At 35.2% G+C, this 27,497-nt stretch overlaps 1 non-coding gene across 1 annotated transcript; it reads right to left on the bottom strand.

Annotated features, from left to right (window-relative positions):
- Positions 1-8,515: 8,515 nt before the first annotated feature.
- Positions 8,516-8,588, bottom strand: TRNAW-CCA (transfer RNA tryptophan (anticodon CCA)). Its single transcript has one exon. It is a non-coding gene; the product is annotated as a tRNA-Trp (tRNA).
- Positions 8,589-27,497: the final 18,909 nt, after the last annotated feature.

Genomic DNA, 27,497 nt, shown 5'->3' with positions numbered 1-27,497 from the left:
TTTCAGTTTTCACATATTACTTTGAAGTAGTATTCCATTCCCAACATTAAGTGAAGTAAATGAAGTATATCAAATAAGGGTCTATTCTTTGCTGTAGCAACAACAAAAAATTCTTAAAATGTACAATGGTTGAAACAGACAAGAGAATTTTAAATTTCACATAAAGTCCACTGTCATCATTCCTGTTTCATTTGCAGTTTACCTCAAATGATGATTCAAGAAAACAGGATTCTTCTAATGTATGTCTCTACTTTTATAAAGACATGAATTTCAGGGTCACTGTGATCATGTACAACAAACCGCTTAGAAACAGAAAAAACACTGAGGGTTGTACCTGGCTATGTTCATGAGATAGTATTAATAGTAGCTCACAAAACTTTCATTCACATGTCATTCATTAGAACTTTTGAAGGGGGAAGTACTGACTAATTTGTATGTACTTTATGATCATTCACATTACCTACTATAGGTTACATCAGTTATTTGCTTAAGGAAAAAAATATGTCCAGAGAAAGATCATAATCCAACAAGTGAAAATTTAAAGTGCACAAGAAATTCAGTCAAATCAGCATGACATGTGCTGAAGTTGTAAATTAAAATTATGGATGCATAAATACATAAGAATTAATGTTATCCATATGGAGCAGAGGATAGATTTATACATGTCAGCATATGTTGCTAGACATTGAAGAGTAAAATCAATCTCCCTAGACAGATTAGATGAAGAATGATATTTGATCACCATTCATGATCATCATAATAATTCTTTCAGGCAAAAAGTCATTGATGAACAGTTAACCTGGTAGATGAGAACTGATAAGAAAAAGACTACGTGCATCTTGCATTGATTCCACACAAGGTACTTACTAATTTTAAAAGAGAAAAAATTTTATATTTAAAAATGTGGCCAACCCCATCTTAAATCCATCAATTAATATCACTAGCAATTAGAAGAATACATGTCATATGCTTCCTGATATAGTGTGCTGAGAAGGAAATGTCACTTCTATGCAATTTTTACCAAAAATTCTAATCTGAGTCAGTGTATAAGGAAGCTGTCTCATTTGTATCTACAGTATTTTATTTTGTGGAGGTGACTGGGTGACACAGGTCAATGTCTTTGAAAGAAGATTATTACTTATATTTCTGAGAGAAAGATCATGCTGCACCATGCAGGGCCACTGTGAAAGTATCCTGGTTAGGAGACAGAGGCAGGAGTGAGGGAAATTTCCCTTAATAAGATTTCTAGCAGAAAGGTAAGACAAAGCAGAGGAAACAGCTTAGGGTTGGCTAGTTTGGAGTGGTCTCTACTTGCCTGGAATCCTCCCAGGCAAGCCTTTTGCTATCTAAGAATTGGCTAGCCCTGAGAGGGGCAGTCTCTCCATAGTCAGTAAGACTGAAAATGCCAGAACATCAAGAATACAGGAAGTAAAAATATATAGAGTTAAATATATAGAGAGAGTCAAATAATATTAGAGTTATATAATATATATAAAGTAAAAAGTAAATGTCGCTCAGTCATGTCCGACTTTTTGTGACCCCATGGACTGTAGCTTACGAGGTTCCTCCGTCCATGGGATTTTCCAGGCAAGAATACTAGAGTGGGTTGCCATTTCCTTCTCCAGGAGATCTTCCCAACCCAGGGATCGGACCCAGGTCTCCCGCATTGTAGGCAGACGCTTTACCATTTGAGCCACCAGGGAAGTCTATATAATATATAGTTATATAATATATAGAGATAGAATATATATATATATATATATATATATATATATATATAGAGAGAGAGAGAGAGAGTTATATAGAGAGTTAATATATAAAAATATAGAGTTAAATAATATATTAAAAATATAGTTAAAATAACTTTGCCTGTGATAAATCAATGACAAATAGAAAAATATAGAATCTCAGAAAACACAGTTGGAACAGAAGCATCAGACAAACCCAAATGAAGGTGATTCTGCAAAGTGACTTTTTTTTTTTTTTACTTTATTTTACTTTACAATACTGTATTGGTTTTGCCATACATTGACATGAATCCACCACGGGTGTATACAAGCTCCCAGTCCTGAATCCCCCTCCCACCTCCCACCCCATATCATCTCTCTGGATCATCCCCATGCACCAGCCCCAAGCATCCTGTATCCTGTATCGAACATAGACTGGCAGTTCGTTTCTTACATGATAGTATACATGTTTCAATGCCATTCTCCCAAATCATCCCACCCTCTCCCTCTCCCTTAGGGTCCAAATGTCCATTCTATACATCTGTGTCTCTTTTACTGTCTCACATCCAGGGTCATCATTACCATCTTTCTAAATTCCGTATATATGTGTCAGTATACTGTATTGGTGTTTTTCTTTCTGACTTATTTCACTCTGTATAATCAGCTCCAGTTTCATCCATCTCATTAGAATTGATTCAAATGTATTCTTTTTAATGGCTGAGTAATACTCCATTGTGTATATGTACCACGGCTTTCTTATCCATTCATCTGCTGATGGACATCTAGGTTGTTTCCATGTCCTGGCTATTATAAACAGTGCTGCAATGAACATTGGGGTACATATGTCTCTTTCAATTCTGGTTTCCTCGGTGTGTATGGCAAAGTGACTTTTAATTCTTCAAAAATGTCAAGTCATTGAAGACCAAAGAAGATAGGAAGATTATCCAGTTTGAGGAAAAGTAGTGTTTTCTGTTTAAAAGGCATCAGGGATTCACCTTTATGTTCATGCAGGCCAAGTTTAGCAGACCTTCAGTTCTTTCATTGTATTACTACTCAGCTAGGACATGTTGTTACTATGGAGAAGAGGCATGGGTGTTAGTTGAAACAAAGAGGTAAACTGATTTAATATGGTCCTATGCAGTATACACTCTGATGAGGAATTGAATAAACTATACTTAGTTTTGTTTTTGAAATGTGTTGCAGAATAAGGACCGGCTGAGCCAGCCATGCCAGATGTGAAACAAGGACAGTGACTTTTACGTCCACTTGTTTAAGGCACTAGCATGAAACGGGGGAAAGGCAATTCTGTCACTTCTCCCTGAAGGAGTTCCGTACACACCTCCTCCAAATATGCCACCCTGGCAGGTGGATTATCTTGGTCCACAGGCAATCAAGATCCTGTAGGCAAAAGGGAAACTTCTGCCCGCCCCCGCCCCCCAGCCCTTACCTACCTAGAATTTAAATTTTCCAGAATGAGGATTATTACCAAAGATAATTTTTATCTGTGTGATCCATATATATATATGTATATATATATATAACAAGACCTACATCTAATTACCCAACATCTGCTTTTCTTCTTATTGTTCTGAGAATTACCCTGCTAGCCTTGGAAGCACCAGGCCCCTATTCCACTTGTAACTCGAGAAAGCATATATATACCTCCTTCAACCTTTCTGTCTTTGAACTTCTCATGATGTGGGGCTTCTTTCTGTACAAAATCAAATGCTTTTATCATGTAAATTTGTCTCATATAGATTTGATGATTAAACCAACTGAAATAACATTTTTAGAGGAAAATTCTTCTTTCTTGACATCTCTTTGGGACTTCCTAGGTGGCTCAGAGGTAAAGAATCCTCATGCCAAAACAGGAGACACAAAAGATGTGGGTTCAATCCCTGGGTTGGGAAGATACCCTGGAGGAGGAAATGGCAACCCACTCCAGTATTCTTGCCTGGAAAATTCCATGGGCAAAGGAGCCTGGCAGTCCCCAGTCCATGTAGCAAGGAGTCAGACACGACTGAGCAGCTGAATACACATAGAAGACCTCTTTAGGAGGCATTGTTTGTAAAGCTGAAAGCTCCTAAAAGAGCTAGAATTGATATGTCTTAACTTCTGAGGCATGGCCAGTGCAGCTGCAATCATCTTTTGCTATAATTCAAAGTGGGATAATAGACAATGTGATAAGAGATGAAATGTAGAAAGAAAGTCATACATCATTTATTTGTCAGCATTAATTTTATTCATTCTTTTTTGCATGAATATTCATTCATGGTAAAGCCTCTCTCATCAGGCTGAATTTTAATTCCTTCTGATAGTTCATCTTATATTATCTGAATGTTCCTCATATTTCATAAATGAATTAAAACAAATTTTCCAGGTAGGATTAATTTTCTTTTTTGGAAATTTCATATCAAATTAACAGATCAACTTTGTTTAGAATGTTCTAAGAAACATTAGTCTAAATCTAAATGACCTAGAAAAATTGAAAAAATGCACAAGGATATAATAATTAGATAGTAAGAAGGTAAAACAATAGTTGTGATAAAATAAAAACTAAATTAAAAATGATAAAATAAAATTGGAAAATTTCATATGGATTGTAGGTTAAATTTCATATTAATATTTCTGATATTTCTGTACAAAGTAATATAATTTAGCATAAAACCAAAATTATTTTCATATAAAAACATGGAAGAAATAAAAATATACATATAATGAAAAATGTAAATATTTTGTTTAATGTAAGGATAAATGGGCTTAGGCTTACATGTTTAAAAATGACAATTAATATATTTAAATATATATCATATATACATGATAGGAATCTTCCAAATATAAAGTGTGCATTTGTTACCAGTTATGATTTATGATGGCAGTTTTTCAAACCTAGAAAGATTAGTTAGTTAGTTAGTTAGTTAGTTCAGTTGCTCAGTCGTGTCCGACTCTTTGCAACCCCATGAATCACAGTACGGCAGGCCTCCCTGTCCATGACCATCTCCCAGAGTTCACTCAAACTCACATCCATCGAGTTGGTGATGCCACCCAGCCATCTCATCCTCTGTCGTCCCCTTCTCCTCCTGCCCCCAATCCCTCCCAGCATCAGAGTCTTTTCCAGTGAATCAACTCTTCACATGAGGTGGCCAAAGTGCTGGAGTTTCAGCTTTAGCATCATTCCCTCCAAAGAACACCCAGGGTTGATCTCCTTGAGAATGGACTGGTTGGATCTCCTTGCACTCCAAGGGACTCTCAAGAGTCTTCTCCAACACCAGAGTTGAAAAGCATCAATTCTTCGGTGCTCAGCTTTCTTCACAGTCCAACTCTTGCGTCCATACATGAATACTGGAAAAACCGTAGCCTTGACTAAAGGGACCTTTGTTGGCAAAGTAATGTCTCTGCTTTTAAATATGCTATCTAGGTTGGTCATAACTTTTCTCCCAAGGAGTAAGCGTCTTTTAATTTCATGCAGAAAAATTTTGCCTGAACGAGTTCTGGTTTTTGATTTTATGATAATTGTCCACAAAATGCACAAAAGAGAAAATCATAAAATCAAAAACCAGAACTTGTTCAGGCAAGATTTCTCTGCATAAAGACTGCACAAGTGAAAATTCAGAGTAAACTTCTAAGTTGGAAAGAACAAAATAAACACTTGGGCAAAATTATATGTATATAGAGAATATTTGGAGAGTAGCCAAGATAGCAGAATAGGAAGACTGAAATTACCTCTTCATTGTACAACTATTTACAAAGGAATTATCCTTGAGAACTACCATAAGACTAGCAGAAAAGATGTCCCACAACTAAAGGTGTAAAGAAGGAACCGAAATGAGCAAAATAGAAAGGGCAGAGATGTGGTGTGGTCAAGACCCACATCCATAGCCACACAGGCCTAGGGTTGGCACTAGCCATGGGACCCGCAGGTCCCACAGCTAGCTGCAACAGGACCAGGCTCTGCATACTAGTAGCCAGCAGTCGACTCATGAGGCAGGCCTTGATAGCCATCCAAAACAAGGATCAGTCTCACCTACTAAAGTGCCTGCTATGGCCAGTCCAGCCAACAGAAAGTCACTCTCAGCTAACATAGGGGGCACTCCTAGATCATATAACTCTGGTTACAAGAGGAATGTGCCAGTGGACCCCAGAGGACATCTTTCTATGTAAGACCACTTCTCCAAGATCAAGGAATGTAATCCAGTTACCTAGTATAAGAATTAGACAAAATGAAGTGACTAAGGAATATGTTCTAAAAGAAACAATAAGATAAAACCTCAAAAGAAGAATTAAACAGAATAAAGATATACAGAGTAGAGATAAATCCATATAGTCAAAGCTATGGTTTTTCCAATAGTCATATATGGATGTGAGAGTTGAAACATAAAGAAGGCTGAGCACCAAAAAATTGATGCTTCTGAACTATGGCATTGGAGAATATTCTTGGCAGTCCCTTGGACTACAAGGAGATCAAACCAATCAATCCTAAAGGAAATCAGTCCTGAATATTCATTGGAAGAACTATGCTGAAGCTGAAGCTCCAATACTTTGGCCACTTGATGCGAACAGTTGATTCACTGAAAAAGCCCCTGATGCTGGGAAAGACTGAAGGCAGAAGGAGAAGGGGATGACAGAAGATAAAATGGTTGGATGGCATCCCTGGCTCAATGGACATGAGTTTGAAAAAACTCTGGAAGATGGTGAAGGACAGGAAAGCCTGGTGTCCTTCAGTCCATGGGGTCGCAAAGAGTCAGACACAATTGAGTGACTGAATAACAGAGATATATAATCTACTCAATAGGTTCAAGGTAATTATCATAAAATTGCTTAATTAACCCAGGAGAAAAACAATGAGAAGCTTAAAAAACAAATAAAGAAAAAACTATAAAGAACCAAGCTGAAAAATACAATAGCATATATATATATATATATATATATATATATATAAAATATGTTAGAATCAATAGAAGGTTAGATGACACAGGATAATGGATCAATGAAATGGAAGACAGTGCAGTGGAAATCACTCAAGCTGAATGGAATAAAGAAAAAAGCAATATAAATAAAGACAATTTAAGAGAGCTCTGGGACAATATCAGTCATATTAGCAATCACATTAGAGGCGTCTCAAAATAAGACTCTATAATTTTTGTCCAATTATTTTTAAATTACACAAAAATCAACACACCTGCATTTTAAAATCTAGCAATGTTTTGCACAACCCTTCTAGTCCCAGTCCTTCCCCAAAGCCAGCTACTCTAAGAAGCTTGGAATATATCCTCTAGCTTCTCTTCTTTGCACTTACATGTGTATTATTATATAGTGCATATATTACTAGCAGATAATTGAATAAAATTAGGATAGAGAATTGAAGCAATAAAAGCTAAATTTTTTTCTAAATTGGGACAGGGAATAGATATTCAGATTTGGGAAGCAGAGAGTCCCAAATAAGAAACACCCAAAGAGCACCGCACCAAGACACATTGTATTTAAAGTGGCAAAAATTAAAGATAAAGGGAAAATTTCAAAAGCAGAAAATGAAAATCAACAAGATACATCCAAAGGAACTCATAGAAACATGTCAGTTGACTTGATAGCAGAAATGTTGCATACCAGAAAGAAATGGCATGATATATTTAAGGTGATGAAAGGGAAAAACCTATAACCAAGGATACTCTGCCTGATAACTATCATTCAGATTTAATGGAGAGAGAGTTTTAGAGACAAGCAAAAGCTAAAAGAGCTTGGGACCATTACATCAGCATACAAAAAAAAATGTTAAAGAGTCTTCTGTAAATGGAAAAGAAATGATCATAGGAATATGAAAACTACAAAAGGAAAAAATTTCACTGGTGCAAGCAAATATTCAAAAGTCAGTAGCTCAAGCACTTATCAACCTAGTAGGAAGGTTAAAGGACAAAAGGTAATAAAATAATCTATATTTATGCTCCATGTGGTCAGTCATGTCTGACTTTATTTGTAATGGGCTGCAAAGACACTTGCTCCTTGGAAGGAAAGCTGTGACAAACCAAGACAGCATGTTAAAAGGCAAAGACATCACTTTACCAACAAAGGTCCTTATAGTCAAAGCTATGGTTTTACCAGTAGTCATGTATGGATGTGAGATTTGGACCATAAACAATACTGAGCACAGAAGGATTGATGCTTTTGAATTGTGGTGCTGGAGAAGACTCTTGAGAGTCCCTTGGACTGCAAGGAGACCAAACCAGTCGATCCTAAAGTAAATCAACCCTGAATATTCATTGGAAGGACTGATGCTGAAGCTGAAGCCCCAGTACTTTGGCCACCTAATGTGAAAAACTGATTCATTGAAACAGACCCTGATGCTGGGAAAGATTGAGGGCAGGAGGAGAAGGGGTCAATAAACAATGAAATGGTTTGATGGAATCACCAACTCAATGGACATGAGTTTGAACAAATTCTGGGAGATGGTGAAGGATAGGGAAGCCTGATGTGCTGCAGTCCACGGGGTGGCAAAGAATCAAACATGACCTAGTGGCTGAACAAAAACAACAGTACTCATTGAAAGATGAGTGGATAAAGAATATCTGATATCTATAAAAATATTACTCAGCCATAAAAATGAATGAAATCTTGCCATTCATGACCATGAGGATGGACCGAGAGGGTATTATGCTAAGAGAAATAAGGTGAAGTCGCTCAGTCATGTCCGACTCTTTGCGACCCTGTGGACTGTAACCTACTAGGCTTCTCCATCCATGGGATTCTCCAGGCAAGAATACTGGAATGGATTGCCATTTCCTTCTCCAGGGGATCTTCCTGACCCAGGGATCGAACCCGGGTCTCCTGCATTGGAGGCAGACGCTTTAACCTCTGAGCCACCAGGGAAGCACAAGAGAAATAAGTCAGACAGAGAAATACAAATATATTTCACCTGTATGTAGTATCCAAAAAGAAAAGCAAAGAGAAACATAACAAAACAGGAACAGAGTCATAGATACAGAGAACAAACAGGTGTTTGCCAGAGCAGAGCAGTGTAGGGGAACTAGTGAAAGAGGTGGGAGAAAGTAAGAGGTATAATGTAATAGCTTTGTATACTGACAATAAATAACTAAACTTAATTGTGGTGATCATTTTGTAAGGCATAAAAATATTGGATCAATCTTTTGCACCAGGAACTAACTTAGTGTTGTAGATGAATGATTTGTCAGAAAGCTGATAAGCAAACTCAGAGAAAAGTATATCAGATTTGGAGAAAGGGAAATAGAACAAGAAAATAAATGAAATTAAGTAAGTAATTAAGTCAATTTGATTGAAAAAGAATAGGAATAAAACTCTATTCAAATAACATACATACATTTAAGTGTGTGGTTCAAAGAAACACTTTTTTTTAAATGATTACAGCTTGTTATTATTTCATTACCTATTAAAATACTTTATCATAGGAGGAATACTCAACATAATCCTCAAAGGATATCCACACATCATATTCCAGGAACATAATCCCACAATTAAAAATTAATGTCAAAAATACTTCAAAGATGAAAGTTTTAGGTAAACATCAACATTTTCCTTGAAGTTTGAGCTGAAGTTTTGTTTTCTGTAAACATGTTGGTGTTAAATGACTGCTAGTTACCAATCACAGTGGAATGCAGTGGAAAAGAAAAAAAAAACACTAAACTTGACCTCTATCATTAAGGAATAAAGAAAAAAAATATATCTCGGCCCTAAAAATATTTGATATATGCTATCAATGTGACACATTTCATCTTTGAGTATTATATTAGTAGTATTTGTAGTGGTAATAATAGTAATGGGTGGTTCTTTGAACCACAAACTTAAATGTATGTATGTTACTTTTAGTTATTTATTGTCAGTATACAAAGCTATTACATTATACCTCTTACTTTCTTCCGCCTATTTCACTAGTTCCCCTACACTGCTCTGCTCTGGCAAACACGTTTGTTCTCTGTATCTTTGACTCTGTTCCTGTTTTGGTAATAATAACTAGGTCGTAGTACCTAGTAATAGTAGTTACAGCAGCAGCATTAGTGGTAGTTGTTGGCGTGGTCAAAGTAAAATTAGAATATCAAAAAATAAAGATTTTATAATTTCTCAACTTCCAGAATTGTACAGTTCTGGATTCTTGTCATGTGGTATCTAATAAGAAAGTATGTTCAAATTTTTTAAAAAGTCAGTGTAATTGCACAGACAAAATTTGATCTGTGAATTATGCATGTGTGCTAAGTCACTTCAGTTGTGTCCAATTTTTGTGACCTCATGGGCTGTATCCCACTAGGCTTCTCTGTCCATGGGATTTTCCTGGCAAGAGTACTGGAGTGGGTTTCCAAGCTCTCCTGCAGGGATCTTTTTGACCCAGGGATCGAACCCACTTCTTCTGCATCTCCTGCATTGCAGGCAGATTCTTTACTGCTGAGTTACAGGAACATGTCCAAATCAATTAATATTTAACATGAATAAGTCAACAATGAAGCAATATTTTCATGGCTCATATATTTGGCATTAATTTGTAGCATGACTTGGGAACCTGTTTGTTCATGTTAAAATATATTAAAATGGATTAGATTAATAATTATTGTCAGTTATGTATTTTATTCAAATGTTTCCCTATTTTCCTTCACGTAAGTTTGCTATGTATTTTCCAATTATATAGGCTTTTGAGATAGATTTAGTAATATTTTATAGGAATATTTGACATTAAATTCAGTAATATATTGAGTGACTTTAGCGATGAAATTCATTGCATTAAAAATTATTAATATATGAAGTTATATATGAAATTCAATAAAAATTTGTTTTATAAACTTAAATACATTAGTGAAATGCAACTATATTCTGTATAATTTACCCAATGCTTAAAATCATACAGGAATTTTCCCCTTTTATCCAATAACTTGATTCAAAATTCAGAAGACAAATCTTCAGTTTTCTACCCTTGTTTCATTGTCATTTTGTTATCTGCCCACCTTCCTGGTATTTTCTGTAGATTCAAGCTTGTTAGAAGCTGATAAATTGGTACTTTCACTGAAAATATCTCACTTGCCCTCTAAATCCCCATTCCATCTACTAATGTCTGTGATTCCTGATTCAGGCTTTATGGGATATTCTGTCAGTACTATTCAGCTATGCTGAAGATTTGCTACTGCAAAATTTGTGAGCATGTAAAAACTCTAAATTTTTGCACTTTCTTTTGCTTTCTATTTCTTTCACACTCCTACCCTTCCATTTCTCTGTTTTAGATTATATGACTCTTAAATTTTAACTAATCTTTTATTTTATTAATGATAGGTATTATTTTCTCAAAAATAAAGTTCATCAGTGTATTTTAATGATTTTATATGAGTAATGACATTTTGCAAGAGGTGAATGGATAAACATAAAAATATAAAGGAGTTTTAATTAGCTCATTGTTTTATTTAACTGAAGAATGCATGCAGTGAATATTGTGCTATTGGAAAAAGAAAAAAAATTCACAAACATAATTATTTAAAAATTAAATAAAAATTTCAATGTGTAAATATTCCTTTACTTTTGGTAACAGTTTAATACAATCTTTTATTTTAGTAGAATGCTTAATTTTATTTTACTTTAATAACATGTTTTATTCTGTTTATACACAATGATGACTTGTACTATAATACAGAACATAACATTAAGACATAAGGATTGTGTTGGTAAAGGCCTGGACAATGAATTAGAGATAACCTATAGCTAAAACTGATTCTTGAGTTAAAATATTGTGATATTAATATTTCACTTAACTCCCAGCTGTCTCTAAAAGACAAAGGTTTCAAAGTTTTCTTTTTGAGAAGAAAGAAAAATAAAGGATTGGCTATAAAATTGTATTTTCCTTAGGCACATTATATCTGTGACTAAATTGTCTATATCCTGACACTATTGTTTCTCTGAGCACCCAAGAATTGATGCTTTTGAACTGTGGTGTTGGAGAAGACTCTAAGAGTCCGTTGGACCACAAGGAGATCAAACCAATCAATCCTAAGGCAATCAACCCTGAATATTCATTGAAAGGACTGATGCTCAAGCTGAAGTTCCAATACTTTGGTCACCTGATGCAAAGAGCCGAGTCATTGGAAAAGACCCTGATACTGGGAAAGATTGAAATCAGGAAGAAAAGGGGATGACAGAAGATGAGATGGTTGGATGGTATCACTGACTCAGTGGACATGAATTTGAGCAAGCTCTGGGAGATGGTGAAGGACAGGGAAACCTCGAGTGCTGCAGTCCAAAGGGTCGCGAAGAGTCAGACACGACTTAATGATTGAACAACAACAGTTTTTCCCTACCTTTATATTTTATTACAGGAATATCTTCTGGATATTCATCATCACTTTACATGGTTAATGTTTGTTGATGATGCAGTTATAAACACCTAATCTGTAAAAACTATTTTTTTAACCTTACCCACAGTTATCTCTATGATTTTTGTTTCCTTTTTTTTTTAGTTGAAAAAGCTTCTATGAACTTTTCGAATATCTGAGTTATTGGGGATTCCCTGGTGGTTCAAGCAGTTAGGACTCAGCTCTATCACTGCTAGGGCAGGGGTTTAGTTCCTGGCCAGGTAACTATGATCCTGCAATCCTCACAGTAGAGCAAAAAAAAAAAAAAAAATCTGAGTTGTCCAGTCTGTTTATTTGAATAATCATTCAATTATGTGAACATTATTTCCTAAACTACACTGAAAAACTTTGAATGGATATAACATTTGATTTAGTCAATGATAGTTCTAGTTCAGTTGAAGGCTCCAGAATTATTTTCTATGAAACACAATTGCTACTTAGAACTTGAATCTATATTATTTAGGTAGAAGATATGCACTCTTAAACCCAAAACTCAGAGAAAATAATTCACATGAGCTGAAAAGTTTAGGGCTTTTTTTTTTTATAGTAATGTAAGATTTCTGCAATGCTAATCTGTGTGTCCAAGATACACATTACCCTCAGGTTGGTATATGTATAAAGTTTCCACTGAAGTTCTATACAACTATGTGGTGAAGGATTGTTTTTAAAGATCAATTTGAATATATTTCAATCACTGTGGACAGTGACTGCAGTCATGAAATTAAAAGATGCTTGCTCCTTGGAATAAAAGCTATGACACACCTAGATAACATATTAAAAAGCAGAGACATCACTTTTCTTCAGATTCTTTTCCATTATAGTTTATTACAAGATATTGAATATAGTTCCCTGTGCTATCCAGTGAATCCTTGTTGTTTTTTTATTTGATGCTCTGAATATTTTAAATATTTAATTTAAATTTATTTGAATATTTTTTTAAAAACTCAAAAAGAGAAAAATTTGCCATTATATTTACCCAGATTATTTATCATTTCTGTGTTGCTTCCTGATGTTCCAAATTTCTGGTATCATTTTCATTCTATCTGAAGATATGAAACTTTATCATTTCAGTTAGAGTCTCTCTGTTAGCTATCAATTCTCTCAATTTTCTTTTGTCCGAGAATGTCTTTATTTCACCTTTATTTTTTCTTTTAATTTTTGTTTGTTTGTTCTTTTGTCCATGAGGCATGTGGGGTCTTAGCTCCACAACCAGGGATGGAACCAGATCCTCTGCATTGGAAATGTGGAGTTTTAATCACTGGACCACCAGGGAAGTCCCTTCACCATTATACGTTTTTTTATTAATGCTGCTGCTGCTGCTGCTGCTGCTAAGTCGTTTCAGTCGTGTCCGACTCTGTGCGACCCCAGAGATGGCAGCCTACCAGGCTTCCCCATCCCTGGGATTCTTATTTTATTGAAGTAAAGTTCACTTAAAATGTTTCAGTGCACAGTAAGGTGATTCAGTTATACATATACACGTGTATTAATTTTGAAATTATTTTCCATTATAGGTTATTACAGAGATTGGCTATAGTTCCCTGTGCTATACAGTAAACCTTTGTTGCTTGTTCATATCTGCTTTTTTAAATCAGAAATCTAGCATTCTGTTAATACTAAGTCAAACACATAGAATCAAAATGTGGTAATTTTTTTTTAGTTAGGCAAAAATTCCTAAGTTTTCCAAAATATACCATACATATTATATATATATATATATACATATATATATATATATAATGTGTGTGTGTGTGTGTGTGTGTGTGTATAGGAAAGCTTTTCTACTATGCTTGATAAAGGCTTGAGAAAGAACATTAAAAAAAAAGAGAGAGAGAGAGAGATGGGTAAACTGGAAACCATAAACTAAATGTAATGGAAGCATTGAATGTGAAATAGAAAAAGTGAAACAAACTAGATAAAAGTAAAGGATCATCATATAGTCCAGTTGTTTTAAACATAGTTGTTCGTTAGGAATATATCTGGAGTTCTGGACAGGAGAAAAAAGAGCAGTACATGGGTATTTGTATTTTTCAAAAAAATTCAAGATGATTCTGATATGTATCTGGATTTTAAAAAGAGATTACAGGTTTTTCTATTAATGATAGTTTTGGTGATCTAGCTTTCTATTGTTTTTCTGCTGATCAATCATGATACAATAGTACTAAGTGAGTAATAGTTAATCACAATAGTAAAAGATATTTTTCAGTTTTCACAATCAATAGTCAGACAAAAAATAAAAGATAATTACAGTTGCATGCCATAATGGGAACATGATAAACTTAACAATATAGAATAATTACATACAATTTGAGGGGTCAGGCAGGGTGATGTGGTAAGGAAGTAGAAATGCATACCTGCAGATGTTTTCATCTGCCCAGCCAGGATGTTTTTTGGTTGGTGCATTTGATCCTATTACTGTTTTCTTAATTGTTTAGGGTTTATTTTCTGTAGGTCTTTTTCCTTCCCTTATATTTTCTGCCTAGAGAAGTTCCTTTAGCATTTGATGTGAAGCTGGTTTGGTGGTGCTGAATTCTCTTAATGTTTGCTTGCAAAAAGCAGAAACATCACTTTGCCAACAAACGTCCATACAGTCAAAGCTATGGTTTTACCAGTAGTCATGTATGGATGTGAGAGTGGGACCATGAAGAAGGCTAAGCACTGAAGAATTGATACTTTTGAACTATGGTTCTGGAGAAGACTCTTGAGAGTCCCTTGGACTGCAAGGAGATCAATCAAACCAGTCCATCCTAAAGGAAGTTAGTCCTGAATATTCATTGGAAGGGCTGAGGCTGAAGCTAAAGCTCCAATACTTTGGCCACCTGATGTGAAGAACCGACTCACTGAAAAAGACTATGATTCTAGGAAAGATTGGGAGCAGGAGGAGAAGGGATGACAGAGGATGAGATGATTGGTTAGCATCACGGACTCAATGGACATAAGCATGAGCAAGTTTTAGGAGATGGTGAAGAACAGGGAAGCCTGGCATGCTGCAGTCCAGGGGGTCACAAAGAGTCAGACAGACTGAGTAACTGAACAACAGAACTACTTAAAGTTTTTTTGAAAAAAAAAATAGAATTAGAGATAGACTTTTGAGAGTGTCTCATTTTGTTAAAACACCACTAATTGGATTTAAAATTCAATTTCTGTTATGAAAAATCTTGTACAGAATTATCTTATTTTTTCATTAAAATTTAAGACAAATGGCTTTTAAACAACAGAAATCCCTATGAAGTTTGCTTACTAGTGATTTTTTTTATTTCTAACAATTGTATTTCTGATTACATTTTCAAATACATGATTTTTTTCTTTTTTCTGATTAGTGTAAGAAACGTAATTCAAAGCAAATGACCACCATGGGCCTACTATCTAGAGAGTCTTCTGAATCATTGTTGGTCCTCAGAGCATCATTTTTGTTCTTTCATGTTTCCACTGAGTATTTTGCCATTATCAATAATAGCCTATGCACCAAGATTCCCTTAACATTTCAAACCTCTGTGGTAACACAGTGAGATCACTGCCATTTGTTGCCCCCTAAACACTCAGTAATTTCTGTTATTTTATTATGCTATAAACTTCAACTGCTTTAGTTGCCCTTGTGAAAATATATCTTGTGATTCCTTTACCGTAAATCTAAAACAGTACTTTAATCTTCTTTCTATGTATAAATGAGCTTGGAAGGTACAACTGGCATTGGATTAGTTTTTCTTTCTTTACTGAAAGTCACTAATACTATATTCTTTGAAGGGATGTTTAAACCTGACCAAGTCACATTTCTATCTTTCAGTTGATAAATGGAGAAATATGTATCTAAAATTGCCAGCACAGTAAAATATCAAGCTCTTATGTGCCTGAATGCATGCACACACCCAGACTCCTTACCAACAATGTTTAAATATTTTTGCCTCTTCCAACCTGGCTGCTTTGAAGGTTTAAAAAGTCTTATATTGAAAAGGAAAAACAAAATGGTAAAGAAGAATTATTTTTGAAAGTACATATATTTTAGGGAAGGTAACACTGAGTAATAGAAATCCTGGTCACCTTTGCAATCCTTGTGTTATAAAGATATTTCTAAGATTTTCACTTAAAAATATGTGATGTTTCTAATCAACCTATAGTTTAAAGATTAAATTCATCAAATAATTGTTTTTATTGACAATATATGTAATTAGTTTTATGTCAAAAACAATTAACTTATTAACTTTGCTGAAGCATCTCAATTTAAATATCATAATTCACTGTCTAACAACAAAATAATCTGTGAATAGGATATTATTATTTTCCCAATATGATAGCTATGGAAACTGAACCTCAGAGATGTGAAGCGACCAGCATGCCCTCATGAAGTGAGCCTGTAGATGAATCAAATGCACTCTAGCACAAGCATTGCCCAGAATCTACTGGTAATCTCTGAGCTTTAGCTTCAGTGGGAGCTGGGACAAAATGAAGTCTATAATAGCTCACTCACTTCAGCTTACCTCAGAAGTTTGCATGTAGGCCTAGTACCCCTTCCTTGGTGGCTCAAATGGTAAAGAATCCACCTGCAATGCCGGAGACCTGGGTTGGATCCCTGGGTTGGGAAGATCCACTGGAGAAGGGAACTACTACCCACTCCAGTATTCTGGCCTGCAGAATTCCAGGGACAGAAGAGCCTGACAGGCTACAATCCATGTGGTCGCAGGGTTGGACATGACTGAGCTACTTTCACTAGTAACCCTAAGGTATCACTCCTGGGATTTCATGTGAGTGAGCACTCACTTGAACAATGGAAGATGTGTGTCTGTGAGGTTGCTGAGACAATTGTAAAAACCTGAAACCACAAAAAGAAAGCCCAAGGAGACAATTGTAAAAACCTGAAACCACAAAAAGAAAGCCCAAGGCATCCTTAATTGACCTTGTTTGTTCCTTGGATTATTGATTAAGCCAGCCATCCAGAAGATACTAAATCATCATGGCAAGTAAAAGAGACTATAAGAAATACCAAATCTTGAGGCCTCTGTCGGAAAATTCTCTTCTGATGTCATTCCATTGGTCAAAATAAGTCATGTAGCCAAGCATAGATGAATAATCACTCAAAAGATGAAACACATATATCAGGGCATAATTATAAAACCTTGCACTAACCTTTTACCTCCTGTCTCTCTCTTTTAACCGCTTAAACCTACTGACAACTTACCCAGTCAAAATTTCTGTTGCAGAGTTTGTTAAAATCACATTGATTATCCACATATTCTCTTTTATGGAACAACATTTTTTTTGCAGTTAGGTTGAATTGAGGTGATATGTGTCCAGCTGAAACAATTAACAGCTATTTCATCTCTCATCTCCACCTCTGTGTTCCAAATGTTGAGATGATGGAAACATAAGAAGGGTAGAATGTAGAGATCTAAGTCACCATATTTGAGTAACTGGTCTGACCTACAACAGATTTTGTGTGAATAAGAAATAAACCTTTCTTGTCTAATAACACTGTGATTTCAAGATGTATGGGTTACCATCACATTCCATCGCTTAAATTGACTAATTCATCTGCCCTCCCCTGTGAACTTTTATCACTTAAGTTTGTCTGATAAAAACATCAATAGATATGTATTCTATTTGGCATTAATTGCACTCTGCTATTAACAAGGATTCCTGATAGCTCAGTTGGTAAAGAATCTGCCTGCAGTGAGGGAGACTCTGATTTGATTCCTTGGTTGAGAAGATCTACTGGAGAAGAGATAGGCTACCCACTCGAGTATACTTGAGCTTCCCTTGTGGCTTAGCCAATAATGAGTATGCCTGAAATATGGGAGAACTGGATTTGATCACTGGGTTGGGAAGATATCCCAGAGAGGGGAAGGGCTAACCACTCCAGGAAAACACACAGAGTTCTATTTCTCATTTTAACTTATCCTTCTTTTCCCAACCAAGTTTACCAAAGTTACGCAAAGGGTACAAGATGACTTCATTGCCCAAGTAAACACTACTAAGAATAGTAAATGCCCCAATATAATAAAAATATTCTCCTTTTTATCATAAAAAATTAAAATATGTGTCCAAGTATGTATATATAATTTATGTTCTCATTTATGTTTGTTTTCAATAAGTTTCAATAAGTAGTATGTTATTTGTATTATCCTGGAAATCTATTTAATTTCTAATATATGATTTCTATTATTTTGAATATTTTGTCTGCATATTGTTTTCAACAAATGTACACACACAGTAAACAGCCACATATTTGTACATTTTTTTTTCAGAATATGTATCTCAATCTCTCTCAGTATTTTCTTCCTCCAGAAGACAAATGTAGCAGACACTATTAGTAGTTTCAGTTCATTTCAGTCACTCAGTCGTGTCTGACTCTTGCAACCCCATGAATTGCAGCACGCCAGGCCTCCCTGTCCATCACCAACTCCCGGAGGTCACTCAGACTCACGTCTATCAAGTTGGTGATGCCATCCAGCCATCTCATCCTCTGTCGTCCCCTTCTCCTTCTGCCCCCAATCCCTCCCAGCATCAGGGTCTTTTCCAATGAGTCAACACTTCACATGAGGTGGCCAAAGTATTGGAGTTTCAGCTTTAGCATCAGTCCTTCCAATGAACACCCAGGACTGATCTCCTTTAGGATGGACTGGTTGGATCTCCTTGTAGTCCAAGGGACTCTCAAGAGTCTTCTCCAACACCACAGTTCAAAACCATCAATTCTCTGGCACTCAGCTATCATCACAGTCCAACTCTCACATCCATACATGACCACTGGAAAAACCATGGCCTTGACTAGACACACATTTGTTGGCAAAGTAATGTCTTTGCTTTTGAATATGCTATCTAGGTTGGTCATAACTTTTTTTCCAAGGAGTAACCGTCTTTTAATTGCATGGCTGCAGTCACCGTCTGCAGTGATTTTGGAGCCCCCCAAAATAAAACCTGACACTGTTTCCACTGTTTCCCCATAAAGTATAAATCCCCTGGTTCCTTCTTCTGACAGAATCCCAGTATCATTTAGGTGACTCATGGTATGCTGACCCTACTCCCAGCTCCAGTTACGTATTCTGATTCAGTTCTGTTCAGTTCAGTCACTCAGTCATGTCTCTTTGCAACCGTGTGGACTGCAGTATGCCAGGACTCCCTGTCCATCACCGACTCCAAGAGTTTAGTCAAACTCATAATCATTGACTTGGTGATGCCATCCAACCATCTCATCCTCTGTCATCCGTTTCTCCTCCCACCTTCAATTTTTCCCACCATCGGGCTCTTTTCAAATGAGTTAGCTCTTCACATCAGGTGGCCAAGGTATTGGAGTTTCAGCTTCAACATCAGTCCTTCCAATGAATTTTCAGGACTGATTTCCTTTAGGATGGACTGGTTGGATCTCCTTGCAGTCCAAGGGACTCTCAAGAGTCTTCTCCGGCACCATAGTTCAAAAGCATCAATTCTTCAGTGATCAGCTTTCTTTATAGTCCAACTCTCACATCCATCTATGACTATTAGAAAAACCATACCCTTGACTAGATGGACCTTTGTTGGCAAAGTAATGTCTCTGCTTTTTAATATGTTGTCTAGGTTGCTCATAACTTTTCTTCCAAGGAGTAACATCAGTTTCATGGCTATAGTCACCATGTGCAGTGACTTTGGAGCCCGAAAATAAAGTCTGCCACTGTTTCCACTGTTTCCTCAACTATTTGCCTTGAAGTACTGGGAGCAGATGCCATGATCTTAGTTTTCTGAATGTTGAGCTTTAAGCCAACTTTTTCACTCTCCTCTTTCACTTTCATCAAGAGGCTCTTTAGTTTTTCTTCACTTTCTGCCATAAGGGTGGTGTTATCTGCATATCTGAGGTTATTGATATTTCTCCTGGCAATCTTGATTCCAGCTTGTGCTTCATCCAGCCCAGCATTTCTCATGATGTACTCTGCATATAAGTTAAACAAGCAGGGTGACAATATACAGCCTTGACATACTCCTTTTTCTATTAGGAACCAGTCTGTTCCATGTCCAGTTCTAACCATTGCTTTCTGACCTGCATACAGATTTCTTAAGAGGCATGTCAGGTGGTCTGGTATTCCCATCTCTTGAAGAGTTTGCCATAGTTTATTGTGATCCACACAATCAAAGGCTTTGGCATAGTCAATAAAGCAGAAATAAATATTTTTCTGGGACTCTCTTACTTTTTTGATGATCCTGTGGAGTTGGCAATTTGATCTCTGGTTCCTCTGCCTTTTCTCAAAACCAGCTTGAACATTTGATTATTCTAAGTGAATTATGTGCTTACAACCCTATACTAGTGAATTATTTGGAGATATGCTTGTAGTCTGAGTCTTCTAAGCAGACATGAGGCAATATCAGCTGGGAGTAATCTGGGTAAAATATCTTCACTGAGTAAATGCACACTTTTTACAATTTATATACATTGTATTGGATGTCTTACATATATCTTGCCATCTTGACACCAAACTAATAACAAAGCCAACATTTGGAAAGGGCAAAAATAGGACAATCAGAGAAAAACTGGAAGACAGCAAGAATGAATCCTGTCTGTATTCTGCCTTAGCCAAAGATTAGTCACTTAACTAGGCTTAATTTTAGTTTCCTCATTTTGAGTGAAGATAATTATAAAGACTAAATTATAAGATTTCTAGATAAACTTAATTTTGTATAATATGAGAAAATGAACATACTGTAGTGCCTGGCACATACTTGGAACTAACTAAATTACTATTTCAGGTGAAAACATATCTTTTTATTATATTTATTACAGTGACAAAAAGTTTAAAATTATGTCAAATATTTTCTTTTGGAAGAAAATGCACTATATATTTTAAAGTAACACATTAAATACTATTATAATTTTTTAAAGAATACTTTGTTAATTTTTTATTATAAATGCCCCTTCAGTTATTGAGATATAATGAGTAAATGAACAAATATAAATATTTATCTTGAACACAGATATGACTAGAGATACTATGATAACTTTGAATTGTAGAAAAGAAAATGTTGTAAGTGCGTGTCTAACACAGAACTCTTATGGCAAAGATATTTCCATTTCTTTTGTAAGGAGCAGCTGCATACATTAAATTCAATAGCAGAGATCTATATTTAAGTATAAGCTACCAGATAATATAAAATAAGGACAGTTACCAGAGGGAATGTTCAATATGTTTTCTACTCTTTTCTTCATAAACTTTTAATGAGATTTTCTTGGGGGCATGACAGACAAATTTTCTAAATTGGTGAAGAATGTCTGAATATGTGAATATAGAGTTACCATCATTGTGCAGGAATGATCATAGACTTATATGATCATAGATTTATATCTCTTTTTTCTAACAGAATATTTACAACTTGGTTTGCTTCTTTATAAATTAGTTTAATACTTGCTTCATAGAACTGCCAAGATTCAAAACCTTAGGAAGAATTTGAACAGTTACTATAATAATTTAGCTGTTCATTAAATATTTACCTGAATTACTTTCTTTCTGTTTTTGTTATCATTGTTGCTTGTTTGTTGTCTCCCTTACCATATAGTAAGGAGCGAGCTCTGTTTTCTGAACAAGCCTGGCTTTAAATCATTGTGTTCTCATGCATCTTGCAAAGTTCAATCCAGTGACTCACACTTAGTGCACATAGGAATCATATGAGCAGTTTGCTAAACAGTCTGATATCTGGATCTACTACACTTTGCAGTTTTAATAAGTATCCTGCTGCTGCTGCTGCTGCTAAGTCGCTTCAGTCATGTCTGACTCTGTGCGACCCCATAGACGGCAGCCCACCAGGCTCCTCCATCCCTGGGATTCTCCAGGCAAGAACACTGGAGTGGGTTGCCATTTCCTTCTCTAATGCATGAAAGTGAAAAGTGAAAGTGAAGTCGCTCAGTCATGTCTGACTCTTAGCGACCCCATGGACTGCAGCCTACCAGGCTCCTTCGTCCATTGGATTTTTCCAGGCAAGAATACTGGAGTAGGGGGCCATTGCCTTCCCCGAATAAGTATCCTAGACAACACCAAAGCAGGAAATAGTGCAGCTGGCCTTTAGAAAGAAATGCTGTAACTTTTTCACTATGATCCAAGCCACAGTATATTGGGGTAGAGAAAAATATTAAGAACATAACTTCAAAGTATCAAGGAAGTCAGTGTGTATCTTCCTCAGGTTATAAAAATAATCATCCAGTAGTAGGGATAGTACATCAAGCATGAGAATGATGGAAATCTTAAAGTAAAATTCCATGCTTCAGGAAATCTCTGCCTTTACTTGTATCAGTCTCTTGCATAACTAGCTTTAATTCTTCCATACGTATTGTTGACCGTATGGATCCTGTGCTTCAGTTATGTTCATGGAGCAGCATTCCTTTCTTAATTTTTTCAGTCATGCTATTTAGAACTCTCTTTATTCATGAATAATGTTTCCTTTTCTCTTAGAATTCTACTAATTCAATCTCCAGATGAAACATCACCTCTCCTACGACTCTTTCAAAAATATTCCCAGTGACTTTAGTTGCTCCCATTTTTATATTTTTCTAACAGTCTCAGAACTCCTACAAATCTACTGCACCTTTTTTTAATTGTTTCATATATTTTGGTAATTGACTTTGACCTATAAGTTTTTATTATGTATGTACCAGCTAAAGATTAAGGGTGATACATGACTGTTTAATGAATCTTAAAATATATAACACTCACTATGTAATACTTATATATATAGAATGTCATCAGCACTATAGAAATTTAGTTGCCCATGAAAGTGACCTTTAAGAGGATTAGCAATAGTTTAACATCTAATTCAAAAGCAGAGACATCATTTTGCCGACTAAGGTCCATCTAGTCAAGGCTATGGTTTTTCCTGTGGTCATGTATGGATGTCACAGTTGGACTGTGAAGAAGGCTGAGTGCCGAAGAACTGATGCTTTTGAACTGTGGTGTTGGAGAAGACTCTTGAGAGTCCCTTGGACTGCAAGGAGATCCAACCAGTCCATTCTGAAGGAGATCAGTCCTGGGATTTCTTTGGAAGGAATGATGCTAAGGCTGAAACTCCAATACTTTGGCCACCTCATGCGAAGAGTTGACTCACTGGAAAAAACTCTGATGCTGGGAGGGATTGGGGGCAGGAGGAGAAGGGGACGACAGAGGATGAGATGGATGGATGGCATCACTGACTTGATGGACGTGAGTCTGAGTGACCTCTGGGAGTTGGTGATGGACAGGGAGGCCTGGCGTGCTGCAATTCATGGGGTTGCAAAGAGTTCGATATGGCTGAACGACTGAACTGAACATCTAATAATAATAGCAATAGCTTAATGTCTAATTTAATAATAATGGTTTATTAACAAGTTTAATTTAATTTAAAATGCCTCATTGAATATTTTATGAATTCTAGAATGTTTGATACTTTTATTGTTATTGTATTGCCTTTTATATGATTTTTGATAGTTATTTGTTTAAATATGTTAAGGTCTTGTGAAATATTTAATACCAAGTCTTTGTCAAAATTATAACCTATAATTTATACTTATAAAATTATGCCAATCTATAAAATTTTGTATTTTATATTGAATTTATATTTTAAATTTTAAATTTAAAAGTATTTTATGTAACTTCTATTTATAAAGGTGATTTATAATTTTAACAAAGTATGTTATTTAAAGCAAAGCCTGTAGGAATTATCTATTAATATATTTGTATTACTGTTACTTTTTTCTCCAAAATAGCAAACATACATTATATTGATTCAAATTGAAAACTGATTACAAAATTAATAAACTTAATATTCTCTGAAATTTGCTTTACTTTTTAAAAATATTTTGGGCCACACTATGCAGCTTGTGGGGTCTCAGTTCCCCAACCAGAGACTGAACCTGGGCCATGGCAGTGAAAGCACTAAGTCCTAACCACTGGACCACCAGAAAATTCCCTGAAATTTACATTAAAATGTAGAAGTAGATGTGTAAGTCACTCAGTCTTATGACTCTTTGCCACCCCATGGACTGTAGCCCATCAGGTTCCTCTGTTCATGGAATTCTCCAGGCAAGAATACTGGTGTGGGTTGCCATTCCCCATCTGAAAATGTAAAACATTTTAAAATTATAAAATTTCAACTGTAATATTTACAAAACAATTCTTTCAAACTTCACCTCTGTGATATTATTAAAAGTCCTAATTGAATTGAAAAAGCATCTAAAGACTTTTTGGGATCATTGTATGCATTTTAATAGGAATAATATTTGGCTGATTTTAAAATTTTTACAGAGTAAATTATATCACTTGGAGTTTGTTTTCTAATCTGGAGATATATCATTATACATTAACCAAACAGCATTTGGAATTCTAATCACTCACAGTTTCTAAAAACAAAACTAAGTATCCTGAAATCTATATATAGCATATTTTATTAAAATAAAAACCCATTATTTGGTTATGTAATTAATCTGATAATTATGCCATTCAACATATAGTTCATCAATAATGCAAGTTTAAGATACAAATAATAAAACTAATGCAAAATAGTAAAAGGTTTAAGATTGTTAGTTCTTTTCATTAAAAAATAAGAATATTTCAAAGGTGGAGAGCCTTTGACTGTAGGCTTCCATTTAGGAGGTAGTTGGGGAAAAAAATTCATTTTTTAAATGAATGTGTTAATCATGGTTTTCTAATCAATGAATATATGAAGTGATTGTATTGAATATTTTAAATTTAAGATATATTTTGAAACAGCATTTTCAGATTTCAATTCTAAGAGTCCTCATTTAAAAAGTAAGCCATGTTCTTTAAAATACTCAGTTAACATTTATAGATGAGCTAGAGGTCAATATGATTCTGATTTCCTACAGTTAAAACTCTAGATAAATAAGACAGAAGATATTTTTTATTAACCTTTTATACTGCTGTTCTGCTTATACTGAATGAATAGTAGTTAACATTGCTATAACATCATTTTAAAACAACCTGTATTAAAAACAATAGGAACTCTTCTAACCTCCTTAATAAATTTACTAACATGAAATGATAGCTTGAAAGGAATAGAATATATTTACCAAAAACAAAGAAATTTTAAGAAAGTAACTTGTAAAAAAAATGCAAGTGTATATTTATGCATTTTAGAACAAAAGCAATATGTTGTTATAAGTATATGACATTTTTACATGTATAGTATGATCATAGAATTATTTAATAGTTGGCAGGGCTTAATGTGACCATATTATTTAATACTAATCTTTCAAAGTGATTGAAGTTTCAAAATATATAATTATATGTGTACAAGTTCACTAACGATAATCTCTACACTTTAATTCCTTAAAATAATCCCATAATAAAGCCTTGCATATTCAGGGTTTCACAGAAATCAGTGCAGAAGCTAATCATAGGAAAGTTCAATCCATGAACAGTTATCTTGATCTGTGTTGTCCTAGGGATATTTACCTGGGTGCCAATCAGAAAACAATTAGAATCAAGTTGTCTTTGAGTATAAACACATTAAAACTATTAAGATGATAAGCTTTGCCAAAACATACAGTTCGGCTCTGTAGCTTACACTGTGATGATATAGATCACATGTTGGTGAGCACTGAGTTTCCATAACACTGAATTATTGATTCCTCCTGATTTTAGTGATACTACTTCATGAAACATCATTCCGTACAAGGGTATTGATTTCAGCTTTAGTCCCCCTCACCCTCCACTTTGAACAATGACACTTTCCAGCAAAAAAAGTAAACATAATCTAGTTTGGACAATAGTGTATTTGAAGTATCATAAAAATTAACAATTTAACCATTTGCCTTAATTGTAACTAACTGTATCCAATTGCCATTTTGCATTTTAGTGTTAAATATACTTAGAAAAATATGACAACAGTAGCAGAATATTTGAACTTTGTTAAACTTCAAACAGCTTAAATAGGAAGATAAAAGGACACATTCTGACAAGTTGGCTGTAGTGATAAGGAAGATACAAATTCTGAAGATGCATGTGAAAAGTGAATATACTGGCTTTGTGAAATGAACTTACATAAAGCAATACTGTTTATTACGTCAGTTTGGATACGATATATATTTAAATGTTTTGTTGTTCAGTTGCTAAGTCATGTCCAACACTTTAAATGTATATTTGCTAGGAAATTAATGAATTATTATAGTTTTTCTATTTTCTTTACACTCACAAAAGCTAAACTAGTTAAGGATTTCAAAGAAAGACGTAAGCAGCCAAAAAGCAGGGGGATGGGGGCATATTTTGGGGAAGTGAACATATATTGATTTATATTGAAAATGGCTTGATGTATAATAAACTCATTTTAATTAAATACTGGATTTTTTCTATCAGGTATTGTTTTATTTAAATAAGCATCCAGTATTTTAATTTTTTATCAGTTCCTACTAGAAGGAAATAGCAGGGCTAACAAAACAATAAATGGTACCTCACTCTTAGCCTCAGATTTGGGGAGCTGACAGGGGACTGTGTGCACTGGAGTGAAAGTGATGACCTGCCAAAAAGGAACAAATGACTCACGCATTTGTCTGGTTGTTACTGTGCAAGTATGCAGGCTCTGTGTTGATATTTTCTGTTTTTCACAAATGAAGATTAAAAACACAAAGTTTTAAATTAAAAATAAATTAGCATTATTATTTTACTGATTAAAAATTGCCAAAGGAAATGATGAAAACTGACAGTGTGCAGCTCAAAAAACATCTTTTACTCTCTATTCAACAAATTTAAAAGTATGACAGCATTTTTGTTTACTCTCACACTCAGAACTTTATCACTATCTACTATTATGAAGACCTCATATGAATCTTCATCACAGTTTTTGAATTGGTATTGAATTTAGTGATGCATATGATGTCCATAGTCAAAAAGAGGTGTTTTAAATAAGTTAAACAAAAGAAAAATACACAGACACAAAGACAATGAAAGCCTAGTGAGTATAGGCTACTGATGCTGCCGCTCCTAAGCCGCTTCAGTCGTGTCCAACTCTGTGCGACCCCATAGAGGGGGCCCCCCATGAGGCTCCCCCGTCCCTGGGATTCTCCAGGCAAGAACACTGGAGTGGGTTGTCATTTCCTTCTCCAGTGCATGAAAGTGAAAAGTGAAAGTGAAGACGCTCAGTCGTGTCTGATATTTCGCGCTCCTCCCTCCATGGGGTTTTCCAGGCAAGAGTACTGGAGTGGGGTGCCATTGCTTTCTCTGGAGTATATGCTACATGTGTGTTATCTTCTGAGGATTTTTAAGTTTCTGTCAGAGTCTGACCAATAATATCTCAAATTTATACCATGGTTAAAAACACATAAATACATCTATGCAATTATGAATATGATTCTGTTATGTAATACAATATAAATGTGATGTAATGTAAATTGTCATAAAATAAATTAATAGGGTTTAAAAATATATTATCAGAGACATCTATGCTGCTGCTTCTGCTGCTAAGTCGTGTCAATCGTGTCTGACTC

The sequence above is a fragment of the Ovis aries genome, chromosome 9 (assembly GCF_016772045.2).
Source record: "Ovis aries strain OAR_USU_Benz2616 breed Rambouillet chromosome 9, ARS-UI_Ramb_v3.0, whole genome shotgun sequence".
Lineage (NCBI taxonomy): Eukaryota > Metazoa > Chordata > Mammalia > Artiodactyla > Bovidae > Ovis > Ovis aries.
This window is presented reverse-complemented; position numbering and strand designations above follow the sequence as displayed.